Genomic DNA, 22,694 nt, shown 5'->3' on the forward strand with positions numbered 1-22,694 from the left:
GACATGGCAGGGACTCAGTAACTGGAGAAGTGGGACAGTCTCCAATTGACAGTGTGTCTTCCCTTGTATCAACTGAATGAATCGCATAAAAATCATCCAAAATCAGTTCCCACACATCAATCAATGGAGCCACAAAGTCATACCCACACACACCAGTTTTTATTAGGTTATAGGCAGACTTAATGCATGCGTTCAATACTAATTCACTTTTTGCACTGTAAAATTGACAAAATGAACTTGAATCATTCTTCCATTCATTGACCAGAGCTTCCATCTCTCCTTTCTCAAATGGAGGATTCCAAGCATACTTAACAGGCAGATCACAGTTTGCAGATATGATTGTGGCAGGGACATATATTGGGTTAATTAGCAGGTGATTGGCAGATTCCTTATTCTTAAGAATCTCTAATACCTGTAGCAAGTGTTGAACTGTAGTGTATGCAAACTTTCCTTGCTTCACAAATAAGTTGATTTGTTCAATACTCTGTAATATCTCCTCATAATCATACTCAGATAATTCTTTTAAACAAAAATCTTTATTTTCCCTAGCCAGTGATGAAAGTTCATTAATAGTTTCATAAGTCCATTTAACTCCCCTGAAAGACAATTGCATTTCATTATCTGTTAATGGCAGAATCTCATTATAGGTCTCAGTCGCTAAGAATAAAGACTCTGCAGATCGGACACGTTTCTTAGAACGTTTGCGTTTTGCCTTAGACCCTGCTGTTTTCCCTGCTGTTTTTGGTGATTTATTCAAAGCTGCAGGAAAATTATCAGGAACACTCTCTGCTTGCTGATCATTTTTGCAAACAATTGAAGGAGCAGCTGATTGGCCTGCTGCCAGGAGTTCATTTAGAGGAAAAGGCAATGGATCTATGCGCAACCAGTTATGGATCACAAACGCTAGAAATTCCAGCGGTCTCTCATTCAAATCGGAATGATTGAGAACATCACATGCCCACTGAAGCAATTGCCCTTTAAACAAAATATAAACTAGCTGGAGTGCCCAGGTTGAAACAGGAGTCGCTTGGAGATCGGGATTGGCCAGGAACCTGGCACATTCAGAGAAAAACTCATTTTCTGTTTCAGGGTTAAGCTCTTCAAATTTCTTAAAGGAACAGGAACCATAATTAACTGTGTCATACTTTCTGGGAATCCCCCCCCCCCCCCACAATGGGGATTGGTAATGGGGTTTTCATAATGTAAGGCTTGGTGGTGTATTCTCCACAGTCAGCATGCAACGCATGAGCTGGCGTGGAGGAGGTACACACACTAGCACCAGGAAACAGGCTATCCCTAGTATAGTGGAGGGGAAGACTGACTCCAATAGGAGATTGTGGCGCACAGAGCCGGTGCAGATCTGACAGCCACAAACAATGCTATCGTTATAACGTCTCAGCGCAAAGTAGCGCTGAGCGCACAAACCAGAACTGAGGAGATCAGGACAGGTAGACAGAATGAACGCTTGCTAGCTAGCGGCTACTTAGCGACAGCAAGCGTCCAAAACCAGACAGACTGGAATGAGGCAGCCAATGCGCTGCGGCGATGGCGTGCCTCACAAAGACAGGACAGGACAGTCAGGAAACAGCAGGATCAAGATAGATGAACGTAACACAGATAAATATACAATAAGTATGTTTTCCTAGCGTATTACAATTACAGCTATCAATGAAACTATTTGTAACGTCTGACTAACATATGTATATATCGGCAATGAACCGATATATGACATAAGCAGGAACGCTGACTAGGACTGGAGTAATACAGGGAACAGGATTCAGAAGGATTCGTTATCTCTTCGCAGAGATGAACGCAATCCACAAACAGGACCAGGAACAGGATAACTAGCTCAGCACGGGTGCTCACGGTACGCGCAAACTACCAAAACGTGCTGGAAAACTGACTAACTGAACACAGGAAATAAACAGTTCGTGTACGTATATATCAGCGACACTGATGTATCAACGTAACACGAATACAAGGAAAATAATAAACGTGCTGGTATGCATATATATTGGCAATGAACCAATATATGATGCAAAACCAGCAAGGTATCTTTAGAACAAGAAACACGATCGGGGGCTGAAGCGACAGCAAGACGGGCTTAAACTGAAGCTATGAAAACCCAAGGAAACCCTGCAGGAAGCAGATCTTTATACTGAGGTCATCCAATGGGAGCAGACATGCAGATTCCCACACAGGTGAATGATAATCAGTCACAAGCTGACAGCAGGGAAAGACAGACAAAGCTATGCAGCTTGCATGGAAATAGATCAGAACTGCCTGAGCTGCAGCACTACTACTTCCAGCAACAGCTGCTGCAGCAGCGATCATCACAAGTAGATTGGTTTTTGTTGGTTGGATAACAAATTATAGCTAGCTTCCGACTGACATTTATGCTCCATCTCTCCTTCTATTAACGCATTTCTGATACAGTTTATTTGTTTGGCTGGAACTACTATTATTTGCTTAGTGTAGGCAGCCCATTCTTCCTCATCTTACAATGGGGATCATTAAAATGAACTAGCCTGTTAGAGAGAATGAGCAAAGAAAACCTGTTGCTGAACTCTGGGGCCTCTAAGGCAAGTAGAAGAGTTCATGTTGTCTTTGTTTTCCACTCTTAGGGGGTCATGTGGTCCTCTTCGCTGCTTGTCCAGTCTGTGCATTCGTACAACTGTAAAGTGGGGAATGAGGGGGATACCGCTTTACGGAGGACAGATGAGCAGTACCCCGGTCTAACTGAGTGAAAGCAAGGGGAGTCAAGACTAGCTTGTTCTTCTCTGTGTGGACACCCAGGGAGCAGGAGGAAACCAAAGTAATTTATGACCACTCCTTTTGTTTATATATTTCTGATATAAACAGCTTGTGTGAAAGTTGTTGTGAGTGAGTAGTCTATTCTTCCTCAACTTACACTGAGGATTTACATGAGCTAGACTGCCGCTGAACTCCAGGGGACCCTAGGGCACTTACAGAGTTTTAGGTTGTCCTTGTCGCATAGTCTTAGGTGGTCATACGGTCCTCTTCGCTGCTCATCAGGTCTGTGCATTCGTACAACTGTAAAGTGGGGAATGAGGGGGCTACCGCTTTACGGAGGACGGATGAGCAGTACCCCAGTCAAATAAGAGGAAACCAAAGTAATATATGACCACCCTATAAATCACACATACACTGACTGACATACAATGACAGCTTTTACCCCAGACTAACTTACCTTAACTGACTCATACTGACTGATACCCAGTCCCAGACATACACACTGTGACAGACACACACTCACTTTAGAATGACATACCCAGACCAACACCTCATCCCATGGACTGTAGCATAGTGCTAACCACAGAGATGAGATTAGGATAAGATTAGACCTCCCCACACACACACACACACACACACACACCAAACACTTGAACAGGGCATATTGGTGAGCAGCACCACTTAGGAGCAGGAGATGTAGGATTAGATTAGGTGTTACATATCACACATGCACCCCAACACTAGAATAGCTTTCAGGGTGACTAGCACCAATTAGAGTAGGCCAGCATAGTGTAGTGTAGGCCCCGCCCGAAGAGAGTCTACCTTGTCGCTGGTGGGCGGGCTTACAATCCTGTTGGCCAAAGGTTTCATTTTTGCCAACTGGATTAACCAAAAGACTCTCAGGGCTGGAACCCACAAGTGCGATTTTGAGAGCATTTTTGGAGCGTTACAGAACGCTAGCGTTTAGCCAAAATGCTCAGCTAATGTAAATGGATGGGGTAACTTCCACTGGAGCGCTTGCGATTCCTCAGATCGCAAACGCAGGACATGGAGCATTTTGGGAGCGTTAGCGCTTCAGTGTAAAGTATATAAACCCTGGCGTAACCGCTCATCAAAACCTGCATGGCGCGATTTTGCTAGCGTTTTAACGTTACCACACACTGCAACAAAATTAAAATTAATTAAAAGGACCAATCAGGCTTTAAAATGCTAATCGCTAATCGCTACACAATCGCAGGCAAATTGATGCACTTTGTAAAATCACTTCCTAAAACGCTCATGAAACCGCTGACAAACTGCTCCTACAAAATGCTGGCGCTTGCGATTAGCGATAGCGTTTTGCAGTGGGTTCCAGGCCTCACTTAAAAAAAAATGCATGATCAGTTCTGTGGCCCAAGTCATCAATTTTAATGTGTTTTTTACTTCTTCCTGTCCCGAGGTACATCACTCAGTCCACAAAACTAAAGAAGACCTCCAGGAAGCAGTTTTTACTTTCACTTAAAGGGACACTTAAGTCAAACAAAAAAATGAGTTTTACTCACCCAGGGCTTCCAATAGCCCCCTGCAGCTGTCCGGTGCCCTCGCCGTCTCCCTCCGATCCCCCTGGCCCCGCCGGCAGCTACTTCCTGTTTCGGTGACAGGAGCTGACAGGCTGGGGATGCGAGTGATTCTTCACGTTCCCAGACACATTAGCACCCTCTATGCTGCTATATGGTATATGATATATGCTATAGTAGCATTGATGGCGCTATTGGGGCCAGGAACGCGAAGAATCACTCGCGTCCCCAGCCTGTCAGCTCCTGTCACTGAAACAGGAAGTGGCTGCTGGCGGGGCCAGGAGGATCGGAGGGAGACGGCGAGGGCACCGGACAGCTGCAGGGGGGCTATTGGAAGCCCCAGGTGAGTAAAACTCATTTTTTTTGTTTGACTTAAGTGTCCCTTTAAGGATTTTAAAAATAATTTCTTTGTGGTTCTTAAAGAACCACTATCGCGGAAAATTAAAAAATGTAAAATACATGTAAACACATACAAATAAGCAGTGTTTCACCCCAATTAAAATGAGCCTTAAATTACTTTTCTCCCATCTTGGTGTCACTTACAGTAGGTAGTAACAATCTGACGGAACCAATAGGTTTTGGTCTAGTCCATCTCTTCATGGGGGATTCTCAGCATGGCCTTTATAACTTTCAAAGACCCTCCTTAAAAATAATTTATATAAAGATCCTGGATCAAGGAGATGCTGATTTTCTGAGTTAGAGTTGGTGAACACCTAAAAGCGCTAGCATACTCGCAAACGCTCAGTGCTTTTGGGAGAGATTTTTCAAGGCGATTCTAGGCATGTGCCTAGCGATTTTCTATTTATAACTGGTGATTTTTGGAGCGTTTTTGTGTAGCTTTTTTTAGGGGGGTTACAGTACAACTGCTAGTGTACTGGTTGTGTCACAAAAACGCTTGGAAAATCGCTCTATTCTAGTGCTTTTTCCACTTTCCTATAGTTAACATAGCTGATTGCCCGGCGTTGCCCGTGTATGTATTTGGCTGGTGTTGGCTCCGCCTACTTTTTCTAACCCTAACACACAATTACTCACTGACCAAGTTTGTGAGCTTTGCGGTCTTTGGTATCAATAATCTGCATTGAAATGAAACAAATGTGATTGGCTGTGTGTGGCTCCACCCCCTTTTCTGAATTTGAACCCCAGTCACCCAATAACCAACTGTACCAGGTTTGAGGCCTGTGCCATTAACAGTTCAAGAATGGTAGCAATTAAATATTCCCCTTGAAAAGCAACAGGTGAAGTTTGATTCACTTTTGTAGGCTCCACCCACTTTTCTGAATATTAATCCCAGTCACCCAGTGACCAACTGTGCAAAGTTTAAAAACCCTGCCATTAACAGAATGGATGCAGTTTACATTTTCCCAGTGAAATTTGTATTTGTCTCCACCCACTGATGACGCGGCGTTGCCCGGGTATGTATTTGACTGGTTTTGGCTCCGCCCATTTTCTAACCCTAACACACAAACACTCAATGACCAAGTTTGTGAGCTTTGGGGTCCTTGGCATCAATAATTTGTATATTCCCATAGAAATTAAACAAATCAGGCTGTTTGTGGCTCCACCCCTCTCCAGCATTTGAACCCCAGTCACCCAATGACCAACTGTAGCAGGTTTGAGGCATATGCTATTAACAGTGTAAAAATGGCAGCAATTAAAATATTCCACTTGAAAATCAACAGGTGAATTTTGATTGGCCATTATAGGCTCCACCCACTTCCCCTGAATATTAATCTCAGTCACTCAGTGATCATCTGGGCAAACATTGGGAACCCTGAAATAAACAGTGTAAGAAGGGCTGCAGTTTACACTTTCCCAGTGAAATTTGTTTTTGGCACCGCCCACTTTTTGTAACCTGGACACAAAGTCACTAATCAATGCCCAAGTTTGTGAGTTTTGGGGTCCTTGGCATCAATAATTTGTATTTTCCCATGAAATGAAACAAATCTGATTCACTGTTTGTGGCTCTGTCCCCTTTTCTGAATTTGAACCTCAGTGACCCAATGATCGACTGTACCAGGTTTGAGGCTTGTGCCATTAACAGTTCAAGAATGGCAGCAATTTTAATATTCTCCTTGAAAAGTGACATGTGATTTTTGATTGGCATTTTTAGGCTCCACCCACTTTTCTGAATATTAATACCAGTCACCCAGTAACCAGCTATGCTAAGTTTGAGAACCCTGCCATTAACAGTGAAGAAGGGCTGCAGTATACAATTTCCCAGAAAAATCTGTTTTTAACTCCACCCACTTTTTGTAACCTTGACACGCAGTCACTACTCAATGACCAAGTTTGTGAGCTTTTGGGTTCCTGGCATCAAAATTGTGCTAATGGAAGCAGTTTATCCAGCAAAGAAATCTGGCTGTTTTTGGCTCCGCCCCTTTACTGAATTTGAACCCCAAACACTTAACGACCGACTGTAGCAGGTTTGAGGCCTCTGCTATTAACAGTGTGAGAATGGCTGCAGTTTCAATATTCCCCTTGAAAATCAATAGGTGAATTTTGATTGGCTCTTGTAGGCGCCACCTACTTTTCCGAATATTAATCCTAGTCACCCAGTGACCAACTGTGTGAAGTTTGAGAACCCTGCCATTAACAGTGTAAGAAAAGCTGCAGTTTACATTTTCCCATTCAAAAAGTTAGTTGTTTTTGGCTCCACCCACTATTTCTAATCTTGACATACAGTCACTTAATGACCAAGTTTATGAGCTTTGGGGTGTTTGGCATCAATAAGTTGCATTTTACCATTGAAATTAAACAAATCTGATTGGCTGTTTTTGGCCCGCTCCCTTCAGAATTTAAATCCCAGTCTCCCAGTGACTGACTGTAGCAGATGTTAGGCCTCTGCCATTAAGAGTGCATGAATGGCAGCAATGTAAATATTCCCCTTGAAAATCAAAAGGTGAATTTTGATTGGCTGCTGTAGGCTCCACCCACTTTTCTGAATATTAGTCCCAGTCACCCAGAGGCCACTGTGTCACGTTTGAGAACCCTGCCAATAACAGAATGGCTGAAATAAATCTAACAAATCTGATTGGCTGTTTGTGGCTCTACCCCTTTAGTGAATTTGGACCCCAGTCACCCAATGATTGACTGTATCAAGTTTGAGGCCTCTGCCACTAACAGTGTAAGAATGGTAGCAATGTGAATATTCCCCTTGAAAATCAATAGGTGAATTTTGATTGGCTGTTGTAGGCTCCACCCACATTTCTGAATATTCATCCCAGTTACCCAGTGGCCAATTGTGTAATGTTTGGGAACCCTGCAATGTAAAAAATTAGGTTGTTGGCCCCGCCCACTTTTTCTAACCTTGACATACAGTCACTCAATTATGAAGTTTATCAGCTTTGGGGTCCTTGGTATCAATACTTTGTATATTCCCATTGAAAAATAAACAAATCTGGCTGTTTGTGGCTCCGCCCCCTTCCTGAATTTGGACCCTAGTCACCCAGTGACCAACTGTACCAGGTTTGAGGCATCTGCGTTTACCAGTAGAAGAGAATGGTAGCAGATGAAATATTCACTTTGAAAATCAAAAGGTGAATTTTTATTGGCTGTTGTAGGCTCCACCCACCTTCCAAAATCTTAATCTGTCACCCAATGACCAACTGTGTAAAGTTTGAGAACCCTGCCATTAACGGTGTAAGAATGGCTGCAGTTTATATTTTCACAGTAAAAGTTGTTTTGGCTCTGCCCACTTTTTGTAACCTTGACACACAGTCACTCAATGACCAAGTTTGTGACCTGTCAGGTCCCTGGCATCAAAAATGTGTGAATGGAAGCAGTTTGTCCACCAAGGAAAACTGATTGGCTGTATGTGGCCCCGCCCCTTTAGTGAATTTGGACCCCAGTCACCCAATGACCGACTGTAGCAAGTTTGAAGCCTCTGCCATTAAAAGTGTAAGAATAGCAGCAGTTTAAATATTCCCCTTGAAAATCAACAGGTGAATTTTGATTGGCTGTTGTAGGCTCCACCCATTTTCTTGAATCTTAATCACATTCACCCAGTGACCAACTGTGTCAAGTTTGAGAACTCTGTGATTAACAGTCTAAGAATGGCTGCAGTTTACATTTTCCCATTTAAAATGAATGGCTGAAATTTGATTGGCTGTTTTATGCTCCGCCCACTTTTCCTGGATTTGTAACCTCGGTCCCCAAGTGACCAACTGTGACATGTGTGGGGACTCTGGCTTGATTACTGTGAGAATGGCAGCCTTTTACATTTTTTCCATTGACTTGAATGGGTGGAATCTGATTTGCTGTTTGTAGCTCCGCCCAGGTGTGCAGGGGGGCTGCGAGACCCCCAGAACATATCATCCCAGGTAGTAAGGGATCTGTATACCAAGTTTCGTTCAAATCGGTCAAGCCGTTTTCGCGTGATCGCGGCACATACACACACACACACACACATACACACACACACACACACACACACATACATCCGATTTTATATATATAGATTGAGGCTGAATCGCCTCAGAAATAAAAGGGCCCTTTTCCACAAGCGGCGATTGCAATGCTAAATCGCAAACTGCTAGTGATTTTTAAATCGCTACAGTTTGTTTAACATAGGGATCGCGGTAGGTAATTACCACTACCGCAATTTGTTTTTTACTGAAGCGCGATCGCGCCTCGATTTTGCTATGCATTGCATTGCATAGCAAAAGCGTGATCGCAATCGCCAGGAAATTGCAGGGGAATTTTGGACTTTGCTGAAACGCAATCACTAGCATTTAGCACGAAAGTTAGCGATTGCTAGTGGAAAGGGCCCTTTTCCACTAGCAATCGCAATCACAAATGCCGGCGATTGTGATTTTTCATTCATTCTGTTATGCGATTGCAATTTTTCATTTGCATTGCATTATCACTCTAAAAATCGCTCCAGAAAGCGATTGTGATTTGTGATTCCCAAATCAAATCACTATAGTGGAAAATACGGTACTTATCCGTTAGCCGGGCGCATCCTCTAGGTGGCGACAAAACACCACCAGAGTTACATCTTTCCCTACTATCCATGTCGGCCTGGAGGGGGAATAGTAATTAGAGCCACCTACCGGATGCGCCCGGCTAACGGATAAGTACCGAAAATACCTCTCATGATTTCTATGATAAAGCAACAACCCTATCGATTTAAAAATCACTAGCGATTTTGCGAATCAGCTGTGTAGTGGAAAAAGGCCCAAATGCAGCAGGACCTGAATTTGGGAGAAAATTACATCGCTCTGTGATCTATGGATCCATCCCATTAAGAAACATCAGCCAATCGCTTTTGAAAGCGCTGGTGTTTTAAAAAGCGCTCAGAAGCGCTTTCAAAAGCAGTAGTTTCGAAAAGCGCTTGGGTAATGTCTTTCTATGGGCTCGTTTGCATTAAGGTGCCAATACATCGTACAATATTTGATTTTTTTTCGATTCATTTCTTTCAATTATTCTGTTAGATTGAATATAAAGATTTTTCCAACATGTCCTATCAGATTTTTATTGGAAGAAAACAAACGGGATAGTCATTCGTTTTTCTTAATCCAAAAAAAAAAAGATTCTTTTTGACTTTCATTAGATCGTTTTAGTTGAATAAAAACGGAAAATGTAACGTTTTTATTGTACCATGTATGGGCATCATTACAGTGATGTGACTTTTTCCCTAGCGCAAGTCCTGCAGCATTTTGGAGACAATTACGCCTCAATGTAAAAAATAGGAAAACTGTAAAATCAACAGAGCAAATAATAGCAGATCGCTAGACACATGCTGGGAATTGCTACTGCAAATCGCCGCAACAATTGCTAGGCGTTTGCGATTACAATTAGCAATTTGGTGTGAACTTGCCCTAAGGCCTGTTACACACCAAAAGCGTGCAGGAGAACGGCTCCTGCACGCGGTTCGGCGTGTCGTCGGGAAACTCCGGTGCGACGCTGAGTAGCGGCGGTAGTAGTTAATTACCCCGAAGGGGAAACGGCGATTCCCGACGATAAAATGCGCCGGGATGCGTCGTACCGCAACGTATCGAAACGCAGCGTCGGGTGTGAAAGGTAAAAGGAAAGTCTATGGACTTTCCTTTTACCTTGGTTAACGCAAAGTATAGACTTTGCGTTAAAACGCCAGAAGTGGGCTCTGGTGTGAACTTGCCCTAAATGCAAAATTGGATGCAATTTGGATGCAGCTTAAAACTGGTACAAACTAAATTGGCAGCAGCTGCATCGGATTGGCTCAGTTCCAAACTGCCTAAAATCATTCACATTTTGCCTCAGCTTGAAAAATTTGCATATCATTGAACATCAAGGATAGTCGCCATCACCGAAGCACGGCCATGTGATCTTTGTAAAGATACACACTAGCCAGATGTGGTAAAATATCGACATTTTCCTGATATCAATCGTTCACCACCTTGTCTCACTTGATATTCGATCAGATCTCAGGACACATCTTATGTAAATGTATGCAGCTTGGAACTGGACCCATCAAAGGCAGAAGCATACTTTCCATTTTAATAGGTTCAGTTTCAAGCTACATTAATTTGCATATCATTTGCATTAACTCAAAACTTAGAATCTCATATGCCAAGTCTAGAGTTCGCCAGTATTAGGCCTCGTTCACATCTAAAATCGTAATCGCAAACGTTTTGTGCGACAGTTTTTTCCCCCCCTCCCTGTGCTCCACTTTTTGGTAAAAGCGATTTTCTAAGGGCTTTTCTAGAGCGGTTTTTAAATTCGCTGCCTGACGCAAGTCAGGAGGTGAACTCTTTGACCGATTTTGCTAGCGTTTTAAGGTAATGTACACTGTAACAAAATTAAAAATAATTGAAAAGACCAATCGGACTTTAAAACGCTAATTGCTACACAAGCGCCGGCAAATTGATTACACTTTCTAAAATCGCTCCCTAAAACGCTCATGAAATCGCTTACAAACTGCTCATACAAAACGCTAGCGATTGCGATTAGCAATAGTGTTTTGTAGTGGGTTCCAGGCCTCAAGGTTGAGGCACGTACTCTATTAGATAGATAGATGCGGCGTATGCTACAACGCGGGTCGGCTAGTATAATAAAATATCTTAGGCCTAGTGCACACCAGAGCGGTTCTGCTGCGGTTTGCGATCTGCTTGCGGGTGCGGATCCGCAAGGGTAATGTATTTCAATGGGCTGGTGCACACCAGAGCGGGAGGCGTTTTGCAGAAACGCATACTCCCGGGCTGCTGCAGATTTTGGATTGCGGATGCGTTTCTGCCTCAATGTTAAGTATAGGAAAAACGCAAACCGCTCTGAAAAACGGCACATCAGAGCGGTTTGCCAGGCGTTTTTTGTTACAGTAGCTGTTCAGTAACAGCTTTACTGTAACAATATCTGAAATCTACTACACCAAAAACGCTTCACAAAACCGCAAAATGCTAGCTGAAACGCTACAGAAAAATAAGAAAAAGCGTTTCAAAATCTGCTAGCATTTTGCGGATCTGCTATTGGTTTTTGGGGTGCACTAGGCCTTAGAGAGTGATCAACTAATTAGGGCACTTTTTTACTAGACACATTTTGTTTGAAAAATTTAATTTTTCAGGGTTGAACCATGGCTAAGGTGGAACCAACTGGATCCCAATTCCTTCTCAGGTGGTCGGCGTGTTCCCGGACTTTTCACTTGAGGGTGTAAGGGGGGTACCCATTATGACCACCTATCCCCCTCATCATTTTCCAAACCGCCATCCCCTATACCTCTTTCACTCCAATACCCCAACCCGCCCTAAAAGAGCCTACCTTGCCGTGGTGGGCCGGCTTACAATCCTATTGGCCAAAATGTTTTTTACTTTCAGCCAATTGGATTAACCAAAGTACTCTGCCACAAAAAGAACATAATAAAACAGCTGAAGGGGAGAACATCTAATTAGGGCCCTTTTCCACTAAGCACATTTTGATCCATAAATCATATTGTGCCCGTTTTGCCAATAGCAACAGCCTGGCGATGAATATGTAAAATGCCTTGCTGGGTTTTAGAGCCAGGAAAAGGTCCTCCAGCACCCAAGGCTGAGACACCAAAGTGTGCCCCCCCCCCCCCCATCCCTCCTATCCCAGCTGTCCCACACTGATTGCAATTAGAGTAAGAGGCGCCCCAGGGCCCCCACCAACACCTTAATCTCCAGTTATCTGGTTTGCAGTCACTGCTATGTATCCCCTTTTCCTATGCTTCAAACACAATAGGGGAATGATAGCTGAGTGAGATGTGCACCTCCTCCTACACTGCACCCTGAGGCTGGAGCCTCTCTCGCCTCTGCCTCGGTCCTGGCGAGTGGAACTGAGGCGCTCATTAAAATTAAAGTAGGTTGCTGCGGCGGACCAGAGAATGGGTTTGTCCCAGCGCAGGCACAGGGTGGCTGCAGGGGGCTGTTTGAAGTCCCAGGGAAGTTACTCTCTTTTTTTTCATACAGTTAAGGTTCTCTTTTATTCACCCCTCCGCTGTGCACTGAATTCGGGGGCCCTCTCTTGCCACATATACAGGGCTCTCTGGCTACCTATATGGGAGACTCTAAAACAGGAAATTTGGGCGCTGCCATTTAGATATTTAAATAGGCACCTATGTTGGCGCCCCAAAATTGTATTTTTTTTTCAGTGACTAAGGGCTGGTGCACACCGAGCGGCTTTTTCAGCGTTTCTGCAGCCGCTTGCGGCTGCGGATCCGCTTGGTCAATGTATCTCAATAGGGTGGTTCACACCAGAGCAGGAGGCGTTTTGCAGAAAAGCATACTCCCGGGGTGAGGCATTTTTTGGATTGCGGATGCGTTTCTGCCTCAATGTTAAGTATAGGAAAACCGCAAACCGCTCTGAAAAACGCCAGTTCAGAGCGGTTTTGCAGGCGTTTTTGTTACAGTAGCTGTTCAGTAACAGCTTTACTGTAACAATACATGAAATCTACTACACCAAAAACGCTTCACAAAACCGCAAAATGCTAGCTGAAACGCTACAGAAAAAGAAGAAAAAGCGTTTCAAAATCTGCTAGCATTTTGCGGATCTGCTAGCGGGTTTTGGTGTGCACCAGGCCTCAGAGCCGGGACAAGGTCCTCCAGCACCCAAGGCTGAGACACCAAAGTGCGCCCCTCCATCCCTCCCACCTCAGCCATCACACACTGATTGCTATTAGACTAAGAGGCGCCCCAGCGCCCCCAACCCCTCCAACACCCTACTCACGTTATCTGGCTTGCAGTCACTGCCATGTATCCCCTTTTCGTATTTCTTTTTGCTTCAAACACAATGGCTATCATTCATAAAGCATTTCCGCATGCGGAAATGCTTAAAACAGCTGACTTTACCGACCACTCGGCAAAGTCAGCATTCATAAAGGCTCTTTCCGCATGGAAAAATGACACTACCGAGCAGAGTGATAAATCACTGCCTTGTGCGGTGATTATCGGTACAAATGTAGCAAAATGTTCATTTATAAAGATCACCGCAAGCGGTGTGAGGTCGGGAAGTTCCGCTCCCTCTGATGTGGCGATACCAATGCAAGTGAATGGAGACACACAGACCTCCCAGGCAGCTACAGCAGAGCGGAACACGGAGAAATGTATCAACTCGGCAGCTTCCGTGTCTCCGCAAGCCTACCGCCTGCCTACCGCCAGCCTAGTTCGGTGAATCTCCGCACTGCTTCCGCACATGGATACTTTTTTATGAATGCCCACCCAGAAGTCTAAAAATCCGCCAGCGGTGTTTTCCCGCACTGATTCTGTTTACCGACAGCCTGTTCATGAATGATAGCCAATAGGGGAATGATAGGTGAGTGAGTTGTGCGTCCCCTCCTATACTGCGCCCTGAGGCTGAAGCCTCTCTCTCACCTCTGCCTCGGCCCGGCCCTGCAGTGACTGGTGGGGGAGGGGCATAAGGTCAAAGGAAACCTGTAATATTAAAAAAAAAAAAAAAAAGTTTCATTTACCTGGGGCTTCAGCCAACCCCGTCCCTGGGAACATCCTGCGTAGGAGCAGTATGAGAAAACCTTGTACTGCGCCTGCGCAGGACGCTCCAGGTGAGGGAAACGCGAACAAGGACGTGAGCTGCCCGGGCTGCGCAGAGGCCCTGGACTTGCGATAACAAAACAGCCACAGCAAGGGACCGGAGGATCGTACAGAGATGGCACAGGAAGGCTGCAGGGGGGCGGCAGAAGTCCCAGGTAAGTAAAACTTTTTTTTCGATATTAGTTTTCCTTTAAGGTTAGCTGGGGATATGCCTATAATTAAGCCACTGGGAGACTTGGGCGCAGGGTAAAGCCGAAGAGTGGCTCACCCTGCTCCTGCAAAAGTTCTGGCGGCGTTATTTACTATTCCTCCTCCAGGTCGCAATGGATAATGGGCAAAGCTGTAAATCAGCTGCCAGCTATTGCTGGCGGCCAAATTACGCTGTTTTTAAAGGGCAATTGTAGCGAGAGGGATATGGAGGATGCCAGATTTATTTCCTTAAAAACAATTCCAGTTGCCTGGCTGCCCTGCTTATCCTATGCCTTTAATACTTTCAGCCATAGCCCCTGAACAATCATGCAGCAGATCAGGTGTTTCTGACATTTTGTCAGGTCTGACAAGTTCAGCTGCATGCTGGTTTCTGGTGTTATTCAGACACTACAGCAGCCAAATAGGTCAGCAGTGCTGTCAGGCAACTTGTATTGTTTAATATGGCAGCCTCCATATCCCTCTCACTTCAGTTGTCCCTCAAAGTAATTTGGGCGCCTTTTGATGGCACCCAAATTACTGTCTAAGCGCAGCTATAGTCGAAATTCCTATTTGGTGCCAGCTGTGCCAAAATCCCCAGTGATGTTTTTACAGCGCTCCTAGCTGGGGGAGGGAGGTGGCTGGTTAAAGCTGGCCAAGTGGGGTGGGTGGTTAAGGTTAGCCGTGGGACAGGGAAGTTAGGGATAGGCATGGACAGTGGGAGTGTTCAGTGTAAGAATAGGGTTATGTTTAGCTTTAATAAAATATTGGTGTTTATTACTGACATTTTATTATCGTCATTTTCACTGCAATAGTAGAATGTCGGTAAGGGTCTGTACACACTGGATGCGTTGCACTGCGTTTTTAAAATCACAAGGCCTTTAAAAAAAATTGTGAAAATTGTGATGACCTGTACACAGTGTTTCAATGCGTTTTTAAGAAAACGTAATCGCAGTGACCGGTGTGCTTTTTAAGCCCTGCCCTTAAAAAAACGCATGAAAAAATGCAAATATAATTTAACAGTCATGAAACCAGCAACAGATGGCCTCAGCAAAATTGCATCACACTGTGTTTGGTGATTATCAGTGTGTACAGGCCTTAAATCTACAGATATTTTACTATATGCTTTTCTGGGTGCACCAGCAGCATTGAGGAGGGGCGGGGCAGTGACATATTGAAGGGCGGGCCAGTGTTTCAGTGCCAAGCTGTGGCTAACAAGGTGACAGCTTCTGCTGTATTGCTGGGAGATCAGGGCGGAGCTGCCCAGTCTGACAGCACTAAGGAGGGGAGGAGCAGCCACATTCTAAGGGGCGGGCCAGAGTACTCTAGACAGCCAGGCCCTGTGTATATCACATAACCCCAGCATTGCAGATAGAGGGAAAGTAACTTAGGGTGCATACACACATCCAACATTGATTGGCCAATTGCTAGCCACTTGTACCACCTCAATGTAGAGTGAGGGTGAACAGACTTTAAATACTAAGACCAGTTTGTGCAAGTAAGCCTCTCATACGACATGGCAGTGATACAATTGGCCGATGATTGGCCAATCAAAATTGAATGTGTGTACCAAGCTTGAGTATGGATAGGCATAAGCACATCACTGAGTATATAACTGCATGATGCATGTACAGCAGTATATACAGTGCAGCACGCTCCCTCACCTTTCCCTGTTGCACATAATGCCTGACCTCCATCCACTAGCATGGCACAGCAATAGCAGAGGGGCGTGGTCACGTGTCACTGCAGGTGCCATCCTCAGCGGTGCACGAGCTGCACACATGCGTCACAATAGCTGCTATGACGTCACCTCCATCCACTAGCATGGCACAGCAATAGCAGAGGGGCGTGGTCACGTGTCACTGCAGGTGCCATCCTCAGCGGTGCACGAGCTGCCCACCTGCACACGCGCGTCACAATAGCTGCTATGACGTCACCCCGGCACTCATCCTCCTCAGACGGAGCGGCGACAGCATCGGAGGCAGACGTGCGGCCTCTCTCTCTCTCTGTATCCCCGATAGCCAGGAGCTCTCAGCCACGACATTCTCCGGCAGAAGCTCCAGGAAGGAACAAGCAGTTATATCCCGGAGCTCCCCCTAGCGGCCGGTAGCAGGAATTACACAGTGAGGTAGGATGGAGGCGATAGAATAAGATTTCTTATAACAGAAATAGGTTTATGGCACCCATCCTGGGCTGATCGATTACTTAAAAAAAACTTCCTGGAATTCCTTTTGGTAGCAAATATACATGGTCAGGGTCTTTATCCTGAGGGGGACTTTACCCTGAGCAGCGGTCATTGACCACAATGGGCTCTATTCACTAACAGGCAAAAACACCGCAAAATGTTACCGCTATATTTCCGCCAGCGGTAAACTCCGCATTTTTTCCACATTCACTAATATTTTCCGCATGTTTTCCGCATGCGGGAAAAAAGATGCGGAAACAGCCATTATTCATGCGGGAATCATGCGATAAAAAGGTCGCATGAAAAAGTGTTTAGAAAAAAAAAATTAAAGTCCAGCAAGCACAGCCCTTAAGCCACCACACGTCATTAAAGTCAATGGGATGCGGAATATATCACCTACTATTTGTAGGTGATAAAAAAAATCAGTAAATAACGACGAAATGATGCGCCTGAACAATTTTGAGAATTGATTTTTTATTGCGGAAAATACCGACTTTTGCGGAAATTTTTCCGCATGAATCCCGCACTTTTACCGCACTTTTTCCGCATGCGGAAAAAACATGCAGAACATTTTGAGAATTTCAACTTGACGGTATTTTGGTCGCAAACTTCCCGCATGTACTTTACCGCATGCGGGAAGTCTTTGAGAATAGAGCCCAATGTCCCCTTACAAAGCCACTCCGGAGCCCTGCAAAGCTCCGCCTCTAAATCGAACCACAGCCCCCCACTAGTCCACGATAAGCCTCGTCTCCAATGGCCGTAAGCTCCGCCTACAGTCATATGCTTGTGTGCAGCTGGTTGCTAACCTGGGGAGGTGAGTTAAAGGGAACCTTATTAAGTAAAAAAAAAAAAAAAACAGGTTTAACTTACCTGGGGCTTCTACCAGCCCCCTGCAGCTGCCCTGTGCCCATGCTGTCACTAAGCTGCCCTCCAGTCCCCCTTAGCGATCCTCTTCCAGACTGACTGGCCACTGCGCATGTGCGTCTCCTCAATAGCGCTCCCATCTATGTGCAGTAGAGATTTTTTAGTACTGCAAATTCGCAGACTGCTCCCATCCATGAGAGCGCGATTAGGAGGCGAGCGGACTAGAGGCTCTCATTAGAATGAAAGTAGGGTGCTGCGGGGCGCTGGAGGATGAGTACAGGGCAGCTGCAGGGGGATGGTAAATGCACTTTTTTTTGTCTTTCATACAGTTAAGGTTCACTTTAGTTCACCCTCTGCTGTGCTGTGTATTCGGGGCCCTCTCTTGCCACATAAACAGGGCTCTCTGGCTACCTATGTGGGAGACTCTGAAATAGGACATTTGGGCGCTGCCATAGGCAACCATTCAGATATTTAAATGGACACCTGTGTAGGTGCCCCCAAAATTCTAACCAGCCCCTAGAACCGGCCCTGGCCATACTTTCCAACTTTTTGAGATAAGAAATAGGGACATTTAAGCCACACTCCTGCCACACCCTTGATCACGCCCTAGGCACCCCCCTAGTCGCGCATACCATAAAGATTTCAAAATAAAAATATGTTATTTTATAATTTAAACCACACTGGTACTTTCTATCCTGGTTCATTTTCCTTCATATTAACATTTGAAAATAAGAAATATACATATGATTACATAGATGTATACATCAGTCATGAAAGAGGGCCAAATGAGGAAGAAAGAGGGACACGGTCCTCAAAGAGGTACTGTCCCTCCAAAACAGGGATAGTTTGGAGCTATGAAATGCTGCAACAGACAGCTATGTGTTGCAAGGCTGGCATACAAGTACAGTAATGCTTGAACATCTAGTTGAAGAAACCAGTGTGAAAACCTTGTATTAAAGCTGTGCTTACTATTATACAGCCTGACAGTATATGCTGTGCCTAGAATTAATCTTGTATTAATAGATATAACATATATATTACAGTATAGTATATACAGCACTGGCAAGGTGTGCTTAATCGCACAGCTCCACGTCACCAGTGCAAGGCATCTACATCACCTGCGAGACGGAAACACGACCTCAGCGGACAACAGAAGCAGCGCTCGAGCGACAAAAGGCTGGAGGAGGTCGGTGTGTCTCTGCTCTACACAGCCGAGGAGGACGAGACTAGGAGCATCCCACGGAGTATCCAGGAACGGTATGTAAGCCGGCAGCATTGTGCGAGGAGCTCCCCCTTGTGGACGTTACTGGGAAAATGTCCATTGAACTTGTGTGCGGAGCTCCCCCTTGTGGCTGTACTGTGAGAATGTCCATTGAACTTGTGTGCGGCGCTCCCCGTGTGGCCGTACTGTGAGAATGTTAATTTTTGCATATGTAAATACCAGGAGACAGTTACATTGGAGGGGGCTGTGAGAAAGCGTGTGTATAATCTGAGTGTGGGGAATACTGAAGTCTAAGCTAATGACAGTCTAGCTAGGTAATCACAATACAATAGGGGGTTTAATCATCAAAACAAGTTAACTGCTGGGTAGAGGCAGGGCATAATTGTAAGGCATTAGTATTTATATAGCGCCGACATGTTCCACTGCCGCCACCCCCTGTTCCAGTTTTCAACTTACATGTGGACGAAGCCTTTGGGTACCCTCGGAGGGCCACTGAAGTACTCGGGTCTCCAGGTACTTCCAAAGATGAGCAGCTCCATACTAGAAGAACTGAAGAAGCAGCCGGCGGGATATTTGAACAAGGGCCCCTGCAGTGGAACGAGGGGACACAGAGGAACGGGAAGGCTATTAGGGATCCAGAATCTTCCCTCTTCTGAGGTGAGTATCTTACTTTTTTATGGCAGGTTACAGCTTTCCTTTTTAGGTTGGCACTCCACAATACAATATCAGCAACATCCTGTGTAAATAAACCTTCTAGCACTGTTCCTATGCTGTCCACTGACCAGTCCCATAATCCCTTGAGGGTGAAGCGAGTCATTCGATAGTAAGGCCCAACCGAACCCGGCACACACACAATATGGCCGCAAACTGTCAGCAGCTGCTGCTCATTACCCCTTGCAGTCACCTTCCACTGTCAGTCCCACAATTATTATGTAGCTCAGAAAAATATAAATTTCACTCATCTTCGGTCTGTGGATCCACACACACTGCACATTCCTCTTCACACACAGGCCCAACAGGTAGATGGAACATGATAGCTATCCTCTGATTCTTCTTAAAGGACCATTATCGCAAAACAATTTGAAAATTTAAAATGCATGTAAATACATAAATAAAAAGCACGTTTCTCCCAGAGTAAAATGAGCTATAAATGACTTTTCTACTATGTTGCTGTCACTTACAGTTAGTAGCAGAAATCTGACAGAACTGACAGGATTTGGACCATTAGTCCATATCCTCATAGGGATTCTCAGCATGGCCTTTATAAAGACGCTCCCTGAAAAGGATTATTTTATTTGGGAGAAACGTACTTCTTATTTGTATGTGTTGACATATATTTTAAATTTACAACTTTCGCAATAGTGGTCCCTTTAAAGGACAACTGGAGAGAGAGGTATATTGAGGCTGCCATGTTTATTTCCTTTTTAAGCAATACGCATGCTGGGTGGGGGTGACACAGGCTGCCTATTAGTGGCATATTGTGTGTGCGCATGCTGGATGGGGGTGACACAGGCTGCCTATTAGTGGCATATTGTGTGTACGCATGCTGGGTGGGGGTTACACAGGCTGCCTATTGGTGGCATATTGTGTGGGCGCAGCTCGGTGGAGCTGACACAGGTTGCCTATTAATGGCATATTGTGTGTGCGCATGCTGGGTGGGGGTGACACAGGCTGCCTATTAGTGGCATATTGTAAATGCATGCTGGGTGGGGGTGAAACAGGCTGCCTATTAGTGGCATATTGTGTGTGCGCATGCTGGGTGGGGGTGACACAGGCTGCCTATTAGTGGCATATTGTAAATGCATGCTGGGTGGGGGTGAAACAGGCTGCCTGTTAGTGGCATATTGTGTGTGCGCATGCTGGGTGGGGGTGACACAGGCTGCCTATTAGTGGCATATTGTATGTGCGCATGCTGGGTGGGGGTGACACAGGTTGCCTATTAGTGACATATTGTGTGTGCGCATGCTGGGTGGGGGTGACACAGGCTGCCTATTAGTGACATATTGTGTGCGCATGCTGGGTGGGGATGACAAAGGCTGCCTATTAGTGGCATATTGTGTGTGCATGCTGGGTGGGGGTGACACAGGCTGCCTATTAGTGGCATATTGTGTGTGCATGCTGGGTGGGGGTGACACAGGCTGCCTATTAGTGGCATATTGTGTGTACGCATTCTGGGTGGGGGTGACACAGGTTGCCTATTAGTGGCATATTGTGTGTACGCATTCTGGATGGGGGTGACACAGGCTGGCTATTAGTGGCATATTGTGTGCGCATGCTGGGTGGGGCCCAGGTGCTTCAGGCTTTTTTGGAGGTTTGCGGTCCAATGGCTATGAGCACGTGGGAAGCCTCACCCTCAAGGCGCAGGAACGGCGACTTGGATTTTGCCTGCGGCCACACTAAGCCGAAAGCGCCCGCTCTCGTCAGATTGTGGAAGCTAAGCGGCTTCAGGCCTGGTTAGTAGCTGTGTGGGAGACTGGCTGTGAACCCCAGGTGCTGCAGACTTTTTGGGGGGGTTTGCGGTCCAATGGCTATGAGCACGTGGGAAGCCTCACCTTCAAGGCGCAGGAACGGCGCCTTGGATTTCCCCTGCGGCCACACTAAGCCGACAGCGCCCGCTCTCGTCAGATTGTGGAAGCTAAGCGGCTTCAGGCCTGGTTAGTAGCTGTGTGTGAGACTGGCTGTGAACCCCAGGTGCTGCAGGCTTTTTTGGGGGGTTTGCGGTCCAATGGCTATGAGCACGTGGGAAGCCTCACCTTCAAGGCGCAGGAACGGCGCCTTGGATTTCCCCTGCGGCCACACTAAGCCGACAGCGCCCGCTCTCGTCAGATTGTGGAAGCTAAGCGGCTTCAGGCCTGGTTAATAGCTGCGTCGGAAACCGGCTGTGAACCCCAGGTGCTGCAGGCTTTTTTTTGGGTTTGCGGTCCAATGGCTATGAGCACGTGGGAAGCCACACCCTCAAGGTGCAGGAATGGCGACTTGGATTTTGCCTGTGGCCACACTAAGCCGAAAGTGCCCGCGCTCGTCAGATTGTGGAAGCTAAGTGGCATCAGGCCTGGTTAGTAGCTTTGTGGGAGACTGGCTGTGAACCCCAGGTGCTGCAGGCTTTTTTTTGGGTTTGCGGTCCAATGGCTATGAGCACGTGGGAAGCCTCACCTTCAAGGCGCAGGAACGGCGCCTTGGATTTTGGCTGTGGCCACACTAAGCCGAAAGCGCCCGCTCTCGTCAGATCGCGGAAGCTAAATGGCTTCAGGCCTGGTTAGTAGCTGCGTGGGAGACTGGCTGTGAACTCCAGGTGCTGCAGGCTTTTTTGGGGGGTTTGCGGTCCAATGGCTATGAGCACGTGGGAAGCCTCACCTTCAAGGCGCAGGAACGGTGCTTAGGATTTTGCCTGCGGCCACACTAAGCCGAAAGGGCCTGCTCTCGTCAGATCGTGGAAGCTGAGCTGGTTCAGGCCTGGTTAATAGCTGCGCCGGAGACCGGCTGTGAACCCCAGGTGCTGCAGGCTTTTTTTTGGGTTTGCGGTCCAATGGCTATGAGCACGTGGGAAGCCTCACCCTCAAGGTGCAGGAATGGTGACTTGGATTTTGCCTGTGGCCACACTAAGCCGAAAGTGCCCGCGCTCGTCAGATTGTGGAAGCTAAGCGGCTTCAGGCCTGGTTAGTAGCTGCGTAGGAAATCAGCTGTGAACCCCAGGTGCTGCAGACATTTCTTTGGGTTTGCAGTCCAATGGCTATGAGCACGTGGGAAGCCTCACCTTCAAGGCGCAGGAACGGCGCTTTGGATTTTGTCTGCAGCCACACTAAGCCTAAAGCGCCCGCACTCGTCAGATCGTGGAAGCTAAGCGGCTTCAGGCCTGGTTAGTAGCTGCGTGGGAGACCGGCTGTGAACCCCAGGTGCTGCAGGCATTTCTTTGGGTTTGCGGTCCAATGGCTATGAGCACGTGGGAAGCC

General features: G+C 46.2%; 5 pseudogenes; all 5 read left to right on the top strand.

Annotated features, from left to right (window-relative positions):
* The first annotated feature begins 21,127 nt into the window (after nt 1-21,127).
* On the top strand, nt 21,128-21,246 carry LOC137552479 (5S ribosomal RNA; annotated as a pseudogene).
* Nucleotides 21,247-21,328: 82 nt separating this feature from the next.
* On the top strand, nt 21,329-21,447 carry LOC137554410 (5S ribosomal RNA; annotated as a pseudogene).
* Nucleotides 21,448-21,529: 82 nt separating this feature from the next.
* Nucleotides 21,530-21,648, top strand: LOC137554623 (5S ribosomal RNA; annotated as a pseudogene).
* Nucleotides 21,649-21,929: 281 nt separating this feature from the next.
* Nucleotides 21,930-22,048, top strand: LOC137551839 (5S ribosomal RNA; annotated as a pseudogene).
* A 482-nt stretch (nt 22,049-22,530) lies between these two features.
* On the top strand, nt 22,531-22,649 carry LOC137551437 (5S ribosomal RNA; annotated as a pseudogene).
* The last annotated feature ends 45 nt before the right edge of the window (nt 22,650-22,694 follow it).

Source organism: Hyperolius riggenbachi, chromosome 2, assembly GCF_040937935.1.
Source record: "Hyperolius riggenbachi isolate aHypRig1 chromosome 2, aHypRig1.pri, whole genome shotgun sequence".
In the NCBI taxonomy this organism is placed as follows: Eukaryota; Metazoa; Chordata; class Amphibia; order Anura; family Hyperoliidae; genus Hyperolius; species Hyperolius riggenbachi.